We start from the raw sequence: 11,260 nt of genomic DNA, 5'->3' as shown, positions 1-11,260 counted from the left end.
TCTTCTGGGATCATACTATCAAACAATTGCCTGCAAACCACTATCACAAAGCTCATATCAAACCGTACTAAATCATACTTTTCCATGACCGTAGCAATTTCATATATCTCCCTCTACCTCCAGCCGCTTCTTTGCACAAGAAAGACAAAACCCTAAAGCATCAGATCTCCTTGGTTTCAATCCTTCATCGCCATCATCGTTAGTGAACAAGAGTTGACGTTGTGTTTTCTATTTCCTTTCGGGATCACGTTAAGCGGAGAGAAGAGTTGGACGTCTCGTTTTCACCGTTTAACACCAACTTCATATTTGTAAGGCAAATCTATCATGGATATATGATCTATTCTAATGAATATGCCTCTATTGGTTACTGAGTTCGTAATTTATGACACCACAAGTGGTTTTGGTGATCTATTTCCTGTTGGATCTGAAGGAACAGATCACGCTTTTGGTGTCGTTGGAAAGATATTTCTACAAGGAAGAAGCATCAACAAACAGTACTTCGTTCCAAGGTAAGCTCCATCCGGAAAACATGATCAAAGTTAGTGAAAAATCATTGTTTTTTGAGCCCAGAAATTAAATAAGTGTCAGATCCAGTTTGCAGTTTCGACCTGAGGTTTTGGTGGAAGAATTCCGGCGTTACCTGAGCGCATAAAGCCTGTTCGACGTTTGTTACAGATAGAAGGGGTGTTAGAGAAGCCACATGAGCCTTCGTTATCACCGGAAAAGGTATACCTTAGCTTCTACGTTGATTGCTTGTCAGACAAGAATCATCTGCATCTGTCAAAAACCAAGAACCCTAATCCGTGTTGAAATGTTTTGCTTCTGCTGCAAGTTTCAGATTGTTGCTAGCTGCTTCAGCCTTTCTTTCCAGTTCTTACCAGCTCAAAGTCAGGTGAGGGTGGTATTTGCGGTTATGCAGTAGCCTCTTTCCTTATATATTCTTCGAAAGTTGCTAAGTATAGGCTCGAGAATTGTCTTTGGGTTGACTGTGTGATATTAATGTTTTAGGATACATGTTAAAGCAAGTTAGTGAATTGCATAAGCATATCCATGAGAACGAGAATGAGAATGTTAGTGTGGGAGTAGTTGTGCCATGAGGGCCTTGCTCTGAGTGTGGGAGTAGTTGTGCCGCAAGGGCCTTGCTCTGAGTGTGATATTTAAGGTGTATGATTGCATGACAACGAGATAAAGAAGAGTATAAATAAGTACGTGTTGCATATCATCGATGTGATGATTGTTGATGGTTAGTCGTTTTGATTCTATGCTAAGTAATGGTCGAGTTTATGTTTGGAACGTGATTACTGTATGACTGGTGGGCAGAGTTGATCTCCTCACTGAGTAAACTCGTTTTACTCACCCCTTTCTCTTTTCCCTTCTTCAGGTCAGGAGAGAAATGTGAATAGCTACGCAAGTTTGTACAATTGGTATATTTTGGGATTGGGGTGTTACAATTTGTATCAGAGCGGAGGTTAAAGCCAAGTCGGTTCTGACCCGGAAGACTAAGTTTTAAAAGGATTTAAAAAAAAAAGTCTTTTTATTGTAGTATTTAAAAGAGGGGATTGGGACTTTAAAAAAAAAAAAAAAAAAAAAAAAAAAAGAAGTAGACTTGCGTTTAGAATTGTTTGAGTAAAGTTTTAGTTTGCATAGTGGTTCTGAATTTTGATCTTATGCAAACAGAGAATGGCACCAAACAGAAGAGGAAGGCGTCCTGCAAACCCCAGAGAAAACCAAGTTAATGATGCACCACCTAATGAGCAAGGTCAGCCGCCAATAGGAGAGAATCATGTTGTCGCTCATGCAGAAGAGATTGCTACAACTCGTACAGAGATGCAAGAGCTCCAGAACATGATGCGAGAGATTTTGGATCGACCTGTTTATGCTCCCCCACCACCAGCTCATGCACCTCGCAAGCCACCACCTGCACCCCCGGTTGCTCTGCCTCAGCCACCAGCAGGATTTCAGTTTTCTTATTTTGAGACAATGAAGCTCATGAGTACTATGGGCACAGAGTACTTTACTGGTGGCAATGATCAAGTTTGGGCTGACGATTGGAGGCAGACGTTAGAGAAAAATCTCAGGTCATATATATGTCCAGTGGAGTTTAAAAAAGATCTTGCAGTGCATTACTTGCGTGGAGATGCAGACAATTGCTGGAGGAATGTTGAGAGGAGCTTACCTGTCGGTTACGCGCCTACTTGGGAGGATTTCAGGGAGGAGTTCAATAAGAAGTATTTCCCTCAGGAAGCTATGGACCAGCTGGAATGTGAGTTTTTGGAGCTTCGTCAGGGTAGAATGAAGATCAGAGAGTATGATGCTGAGTTCACTCGTCTAAGGAGGTTTATTGGAAGAGAGTATGGAGAGCAAGAACTTATTCGTAGATTCATGAGAGGATTAAGAGCTAATATTCGAAATCGGTGTTCTATTCGAGGATGTACTAGCATGGTTGAACTATTAGAGCAAGCTGCTACAATTGAAAGAAGAATTGAGGAAGAAGCTGAGGACCTCATAAGCATTAATGAGGGGGTAACTAAGGAAGAAAAATCTCATAAGCGTATTTGGGATAACAATGACTCAGGCCTAGGCCGAAATTGTTTCCCAAAGTGTGTTACGTGTGGCAGACAACCTGGTGGAACATGTTGGGAGGCAATAGGGGCGTGCATTAGGTGTGGGGGGACTGATCATTTGGTCAAGAACTGCCCCATCGAAAGTGGAGACTGTAGGAGGTGTGGTAAGCTAGGCCATTATGCAAGAGAGTGTACTATGCTTCAAAGACGGGAACATCAAGGAACCAAAACCGGGGAAACCTTCCACCACCTCCGAAGAGGCAAGCTTTAGGGCCTGGTGTGTTTGCTACATCAAACCAAGGTGTCGCGCCAAACGTTACCCTACAACAACATCAGGTTAAAAACTAAAGTTCAAAGGGAGAAGATTTAAGCTCATCAGACGCAGGCTTTAAACTTTCTTTTCTTTTTCTTTTACAGGTTCTTCTTTTTGGGATGATATGTTGTTAGGTTCTTATTCCATTTATTCAATGAATTTCTATGAAGTTGATTTACTGCTTTAAATGGTTTTAAGACCGTTACGTTTTATTCAATTCTTTAATGGTCAATTGAATCGTTTAAAATTTTTATAAGACAAGTTTTGATACCATGATCTATTAAGGATAAAAAAACCTAACCGAGCTAAGAATGTTGAATTCGGGACGAATTCTCTTGAAGTGGGGGAGAATTGTGAGACCCAATCCAGCCCACTAAGGGCCCAACAGTTTTAATCGTAAACCTATGTGCGCATGTGTACATATGTATATATCTCCCTCTACCTCCAGCCGCTTCATTGCATAGAAAAGACAAAACCCTAAAGCATCAGATCTCCTTGGTTTCAATCCTTCATCGCCATCATCGTTAGTGAATAAGAGTTGACGTTGTGTTTTCTATTTCCTTTCGGGATCACGTTAAGCGGAGAGAAGAGTTGGACGTCTCGTTTCACCGTTTAACACCGGCTTCATATTTGTAAGGCAAATCTATCATGGATATATGATATATTCTATTGAATATGCCTCTATTGGTTACTGAGTTAGTAAATTAGACACCACAATTGGTTTTAGTGAAGAAGAGAAATTCAGAAACAGTGTCAAGTAGTGGTTTTGGTGATCCGTTTCTCGTTGGATCTGAAGGAACCAGATCACGCTTTTGGTGTTGTTGGAAAGATATTTCTACAAGGCAGAAGCATCAACAAATGGTACTTTGATCCGAGGTAAGCTCGATCCGGAAAACATGATCAAAGTTAGTGAAAAATCATTGTTTTCTGAGCCCAGAAATTAACTAAGTGTCAGATCTAGTTTGCAGTTTCAACCTGAGGTTTTGGTGGAAGAATACCGGTGTTACCTGAGCACATAAAGTCTGTTTGACGTTTGTTACAGATAGAAGGGGTGTTAGGGAAGCCACATGAGCCTTCGTTATCACCAAAAAAGATATACCTTAGCTTATATGTTGATTGCTTGTCAGACAAGAATCATCTGCTTCTCTCAACGAACCAAAATTTACTTCGGTTATCTTTGGCACACTTTTCAAATAACCGATTACCCAATTACCCGAAATATCTGACCCGACCCGACCCGAAAACCCGAACTCGCAGGCCTGTAAGGAAGTGTTCTAGACAAAGAACATAGAGATAGACTCATAAAATGAAAAGGAAATTTGTTTGATGATTCTCAAATGAGATTCCATAAATTTATATAGCGATAAGAAACTTAGTAACAAAGCCAAATATAGATTATTCTTGAAACTAAAAACAATAAATATAGATAGTTGAATGGGGACCCAATTCTTGAAGTTTTCCTTTCCAAGGTGAGTTGAACTCCATTTTCGTCACCCCTTTTTGACCACAAAATAAAGTGATTATTTTGGGCTTTCTTGGGCTTGTATTATGCTTAAAGTGGACTTCCACACAAAACAGTAGACTATTAGTGAAGTGTGAGTCTATTGCCTCATTAAAACCTTTCCTGGAAAAATGATGTACATATATTTTACCATGTTTTAGCATAGTTTATTCTTCTCTTTTGCATTGTTTAGTAGTAATTCCTTAAGTTTTATAGCCATTTCTGTCCAAATATGCACTTAGAATGTTTAGAAGCATTCATTGCATACATTTGTGCATTTGGAGTATTATTAGGTGTTACGGAGCTCTAAAAGGCTATAAGGAAGGACTTGGTATAACTTCTGGAGATAAATAAGTTGATTGGAAGTATCAGGAAGGGAAAAGAAGACATTCGACCATACCACTCGACCATTCACAAGGTTGAGCATGTGGTCGGATTCATAACGAGCTCCTCATATATCAATTCGAATGAAGATCTTTCGTTGCAATTCAGCTTCATCGTGCTCATCCAAGTTATAGGTAATTGAGTTACCTTTCCACCGCCGGTGGTTTCAAGTCAATCAGAGTTTTATTACAAGAGTTATCCCTTTTTTACTGAAAGAATATCATCGAAGACTGGAGCTACTTGACGGACCAACCACTCGACCAATGCACTCGAACAACCACTCGACCGTGTGCTACAGAAGGGCTCAACCAGTGAGAAATAGAGGAGTGAAGCACTCGACCATAGCTACTCGAACGTGCATGGTCGAGCACTTCCAGCCGCCTAAGTGTTTTATCTGCTAGCTAAATCAGGACTTTCTTCCCTTACTATATCTACCCCTTGTACTATGTGGCCGCAAAAAAGGCAGAAAATATCTTTTTAGGAGTGAGAGAGAGTCAGCAAACCTAGTTTTTTCCTTTTTGGGATTTATTTACTTTATTGCATCATAATCTATTTTTGTTCTTGTTTTTTCACAATTTTCTTAGTTTATATTCTTTAGAACTTTCTGTGTGTTGAGAATATGGGTTTGGTATTTTGCATTGAATTAAAGATCTTCTTCTTATCTATCTTATGGTGTTAGTTTCATTAATATCTGGGTTTGAGTTCATCATGCACAAACCACTCTTTTTTATTTTGGACATCACATCATGCACAACCCACTCAAAAAGAATAGTAGTTAGTTAACTTAAATTAGTAGACAAAAGAGGGAAAAACGCATGATATATATGTAAAGTTAATGAGGAGAAATACAAATTCAATATGATGTCTGAATGTTTTTTATTTTTTGGCCAAAAATTCTAAATTTTTTATCTACCAGCGAAGAGATGAAAAACTTCTAAAATTCTAAACTCACTGTTTTTTTAAACTAAATTATTGCTATTGTATTGTTCCTGTTTGTTATTGATATTCATATTTATAACATAATTGCTTTTATGCCGACGTATTCTTATAGTTTTGGTGTCGATGCAAGTAATTAAATTCCAGCTGTATATATGGATGTTTGATACATGAAATAGAAGGGCAAAGACAAATGATCCAAGGTTGGTTGGTGAAAACTAAATAAATAGGAATTGAAGAAGTGGACAGGTGCATTTAGGGCATCTATATACATATATGGCCTACCAACTTCAACGGAAGCTTCACTGAAAAATTAACTTTTTGTGCCACCCCACTAAAAGTAAACTTCGAATCACATGCTTCGAGCATATTATCCCATGTCCCCCAACTACATCTCCTCTCTTCGAAATTAAAGAACTAATCCCTTAATACCAAATCACGCAAGAGACGAATATCTTATTGTTCACATTTTTTTGTAAATATTTATGCTTGCCAATTGTTTTGAAATTGTTGGAAAATTTTGTTTGCTGCCATCGTCAATCTTGAGCCGATTACTTTGTCAAGAAAAATTAATGAACGCTCTCCAAATCGATATTTTATTATTTTTTATTATGAGTCCTTACAATGTATATATATATATATATACTTTGCTAAGATAACTTCTTTTGGAATGTTTGTAAAGATTATTTGAAGTTGAAAGGATTATTTGAAGGTTTATTTTTTTTGTTTGGGATTAACGGTGTTTCATTCTGTCTGTTGGGTTGTTTACATGTGTAGTTGACTTTAGTATAGTTTAAAGATTAAACTTAAAAATAAATAATGAAACGTGATTAACAGTGTGACTTGTGAGGCTGGCAAATATTCGATAAGAAGGTATAGTGTGCCGTGTTCATATGGGGTTGACCTTGAAACAAATAGTATGATAAAAACGTGAGATTTTAGCTTTTGTTTTATGGAGAGATTTGATGAATTTTAGCCTTTATTATATATTTGTCTGTTAGGTTCCTCCGGTCAGATTTTTAGAAATATTATGACATTGGAATTTGTTTATTTAATTATTAGAACGTCATGGTGATAAAATAATGGTTGAACGTGTAGGATAGAAAGTTTGTCTACTTGGAAAAGAACTAAGACAAATGACATCTAGTTGAGCATTGTGCTTCCACCAATTCTCGGTGATTGACGATGGATGATATATATATGCTCAATTGATAAGTGATAACATAATTAATAGCATTCGGAAAAACAAAATTGGCTTTACCCTCTCAACAATTATACGATGCTAGCTCTAATAGCTTTTGTAAACCTGTCTATATCAAGAGTCAGGTTTCTAGAGTAAGAAGGGGTTGTACGTGTCGTTCTTGGCCTCAGTGATTCAAGATCCAATATTTTCTGAAGTAAACAAAATTTGAAGGAATGTAAGAAAAGTTTAGTTCATATATAACCTTCTAATTGCTTCTTTTACAACACTACAGCTGTCCATAATTTCTTTAAATACTCTTGATAGTACAAACATTTGAAATCTATGTCAGAAATGCTAGCATTATATTAACTACTTATTAAAAATCTTTGAATTATTTTTTGGTATATGTTGGTTAATGAGATTATTCACTGAAACCCGTGAGCATAAACATTTAAATGGGATGGTGATGTTTTTCATTGGCAATTTGACCTTTAATTTGGTTTTGGATGATTATGGAACAGCTTGCTGTGTGAAATATGACGTTGTGTAGGAACGAGTTTTCATCTCATATGTCCCTAAAAGAATTCTGACAATTTTAAAAGTCCTTCTATTTAAACGAATTTTTTCTGATTTTAAAAGAAAAAACGAAAAAATGGTGTTTTACAGTGTTATCCCAAAAAAATCAAGATAAATAGACAACAAACCTGGGTAATATCTACCCGACCAAATTCTACTCGGATCTAACTCACAAACCCAGAAATAAAAAGAAAAAAAAGCCAAAAATTAAACATTACTCACACTATATTTTGAAAAAACCGCTATCTCCTCACTATTTTGTCGAGCAAATCAATCGATTTGGGTGAAACTAAGTAGAACTAGGGTTTTCATCTTTCAATCATGAGATAAAGCGATTAAGAAGATGGTGAAAACAAGAGGCGTGGCGAGAAGGAGCTCTCGATTGAAGGAGAAGAGTGGGACAGATTCGAATCTGGGACAAATTATTCCGGTGGAAGAAGAAAGTGGGGTTCCGGAACCTACAATTTCGGTGGGTAAAGAAGCGAATAATGCGAATCAGGAAAAAGAACTAGATTCGGGTTTGATTTCGGCGGCAATAGGAGGAGAGGGAAATTCGATCTTTAGGCAAATTATTCCTGTTCCAGAACCAACCATTGCTGTGAGTGAAGAAGGAGATAAAGTGGAAGAAGAAAGAGAAAAAGTGGAAGAAGAAGGAGAAAAAGGAGTAGATAACGAGGGATCCACTTCTCTGGATTCAAGTAATGGAGAAGAAGAAGATGATGGAGAAGGAGAAGGAGAAGAAGACGGAGAAGGAGAAGACGGAGAATAAGAGGACGGAGAAGGAGAAAACGGAGAAGGAGAAGAAGACGGAGAAGGAGAAGACGGAGAAGAAGAAGACGGAGAAAGAGAAGAAGATATTGAAGGAAGTACAAGCGGAAGTGACCACATTGATTCAAGTGTAAGTAATAGGATTTGTCATTTGGAATTGAAAAGGATTTTTGAAATTTAGGTAAAACTAGCAGAACAAGTCTGTGTAATACTGGTAACACTTGGTACAACTAGTGTTTTGTAAAACTAGCAGAACTTGTAAAACTATTGGGTGTAAAACTAGGAGAAATGGGTACAACTCGTTTGTTCTAAAACTGGTATAACTAGGTAAAACTGGTTTTGTTGAAGGAATCAGAGGAGGAAACAGAAGCGATGCAACCTTTAGGATGCACTTCAATTTGAGTGAGTACAACAAGAAAATCAAGCTATCGACCAGGTGTCATATTTATGAAACTTTGTCAATCCTAGAAAGCTTGGAGCATCCACTGACTAGTTATGAGAGTGATTGGTTTGAGAAGCATCCACAATTCAGTCACATTTTCCACATTCCAAGGGACCCAACCCACAAGCTTATGGGAATGTGGATGCTCCTTCTTCGAACGGCAAAAATAGAAGAAAAAAAAAGGAAGCATGGTTCGTTGTAAATGGTGTACCAATCCGTTATAGTCTGAGAGAACACGCGTTGATGTCTGTATTACATTGTCAGAGCTATCCACTTCATTACAAGAGAGCCGACAGTAACGTCTTGAAAAGGAAGTATTTTGTAAATAAAAAAAGGTTTGACTTGAAGACGTGAGGAAAAAGCTTGAGGAAATGGAACCTGATCGTTCTCATGATAGGTTGAAGATGGCGGTCCTCTTCTTTCTAGGAAGCATCATTGTAGGCCAAAAAAAAGACTCGGGGAAAGATGCTACGGTGTGGATGATTTTTGTCTAAGAGTAGTAAATGATCTAGATTTTTGTACAACTTTTGCTTGGGGGAGATTATCATTTGATCACATGCTAAATTTGATTTCCCATACAATGAGCCATTTTGGAGGGGTCGTTAAGAATGTGGGTGCGTTATGGCCTGTTCCAGGTTTCTGTATTCCTTTGGAGGTAAGTTAGTTTTAAAACCTTAAAATCTTTTTCATTGTTGATTTTTCTTATAATTAAAGCTGATTTTAGTTATATGTGGGTTGTGTTGGTTTTACTATTTGAGGCGATTCCAAATTTGGGGAACCAGTAAGTTGAAGAAATTCCTTATGCAGATGAAAACTATCCTAGGATGTGCAGGAGAAAGTTTAAGAAAACCGGGCAAAAAGGATTTCCACTTCAGGAAATAACTGAGAAACTTGGTACAACAATGGTTAGTTATCCTAATAACTGAAAATCAGTTACTTATCCTTTGTATAAATTGGTTTGTTATGTATCTAAAGTTAATCGTTTACACAGGAAATTGCTAGTGTGATTCCATCTATTGATGAAGAAATTCCTCTTCTCAATGGAATCATAGAAGAAGCTGAGGAAGACAATACCCATGATGTTGGTGTTGCCAGTTGGATGTGGCCTCTTCGTAGAGGATTATCTGTATTATTTGAGGAGATGTACATAGCAGATGTGGCTTCTCGGTTAGGACAAAACAATGCGAATGTGGTGGTCGAGGAAGTAGACGCCATTGAACAACCAAGAGTAGATACTATTGAATTGGTGGATCTTCTAAACACAATGAAGCAAGATATGAAAATCCGCTTCGATAACATTTTGGCCAAGATTGATGGGCTTGAAAAAAGGATAGAACCGATGGAAGAATATGTGAAGGAGGAAAAGAAATCAAAGGTAAGGGACTATAGTAATACTTGGTAATACTATAGTATAAGGTGTTAACTATATTTGGTTTCATGGCAGGCGCCTGCAGATGAAGAAGATGAACTCCCTGTAGATCTACCAAACAAGCAGCCGGGTACTTCGAAAGTAGCAGAAGGAAGAGAGAAGAAGAAGAGGAAGAGAGAAGAAGTAGCAGAAAGACGGAAGACTAGTAAAACTATGTAAAAATATGTTATTTTCCTGGATTTGTCATTGTATTACTAGTATAACTATGTTATTTTCCTGGATTTGTCATCGTATTACTAGTAAAACTACGTAAAACTATGTAAAACTATGTTATTTTCCTGTATTTGCCATCATATTACTAGTAAAACTATATTTGTTATCTGGAAACCAACCACTTCGTATCCTTCGTAACAGAACCATTCAACAAGAGAATTTATAGAAAAAGATAGAACAACAAGAGAATTCATAGAAAAAGATAGAAAAACAAGAGAATTCATTTAAAAAAACAAGAGAATTCTAAAACAACCAACAAGTGTAGATCAAGATCAAATTATAGATCTGAGTATGAGTATGATGGGGTTCAAATTCCCTCAATCTCTCCCAATGGTTATCAACATCCTTCCTTAAGCTTTTTGTTTCTTCTTCAATTGCATCAACCCAAATTTTTCGCTTCTGCAAGCCATCATCATGCACAATATATCAATGAACGGACATCATACTCAGATCTCTCAATTGTATTAGATTTAATTTGATAAAATTTACCTCATACTTAACGCAAGTCAACCATCTCTTTTTCTCTGTTTCTGTTTGAGAGATCTCTTCGATAATTCATTCGCCACTCGGGCATACTAGAGGCATGCCCAAATCACCATCGGCAACGGCAGTTTGCATCACGTCTAACTTCCTCTCCTTCTTCTGCTCTCCATAGTATGGATCCGCCTCAAATTTCTCCATGGTTTCGAAGGAGAATGAATGAATGAATGAATGAGAGTGAGGAGAGAAATTAGAGATCTAGATGGAGAGTAAATTAGCCTTGGCCGTGGTCACTCGGCAAGGAAGTTAGGACCATATTTTCAGTCCCATTCAATTGTAGTACTTACAACATAGCCACTTCGCACAATTCTCCACAGTCTGAGCCAGTCGGACAAATTAAGCAAATGTTCTGTTGAGCTAAGTGAGTATGACATCGAGTTTTGAACTCGAACATGGGCTAAAGTACTGGTT

At 37.6% G+C, this 11,260-nt stretch overlaps 1 pseudogene; it reads left to right on the top strand.

The window, feature by feature from the left end:
- The first annotated feature begins 351 nt into the window (after positions 1 to 351).
- LOC147947070 (uncharacterized) lies at positions 352 to 4,074 on the top strand (annotated as a pseudogene).
- Positions 4,075 to 11,260: the final 7,186 nt, after the last annotated feature.

Source organism: Camelina sativa, chromosome 3, assembly GCF_030686135.1.
Source record: "Camelina sativa cultivar CO46 ecotype springtype chromosome 3, ASM3068613v1".
Lineage (NCBI taxonomy): Eukaryota > Viridiplantae > Streptophyta > Magnoliopsida > Brassicales > Brassicaceae > Camelina > Camelina sativa.
Note: the sequence above shows the minus strand (reverse complement) of the source record. Positions and strands in the feature narration are given on the sequence as shown.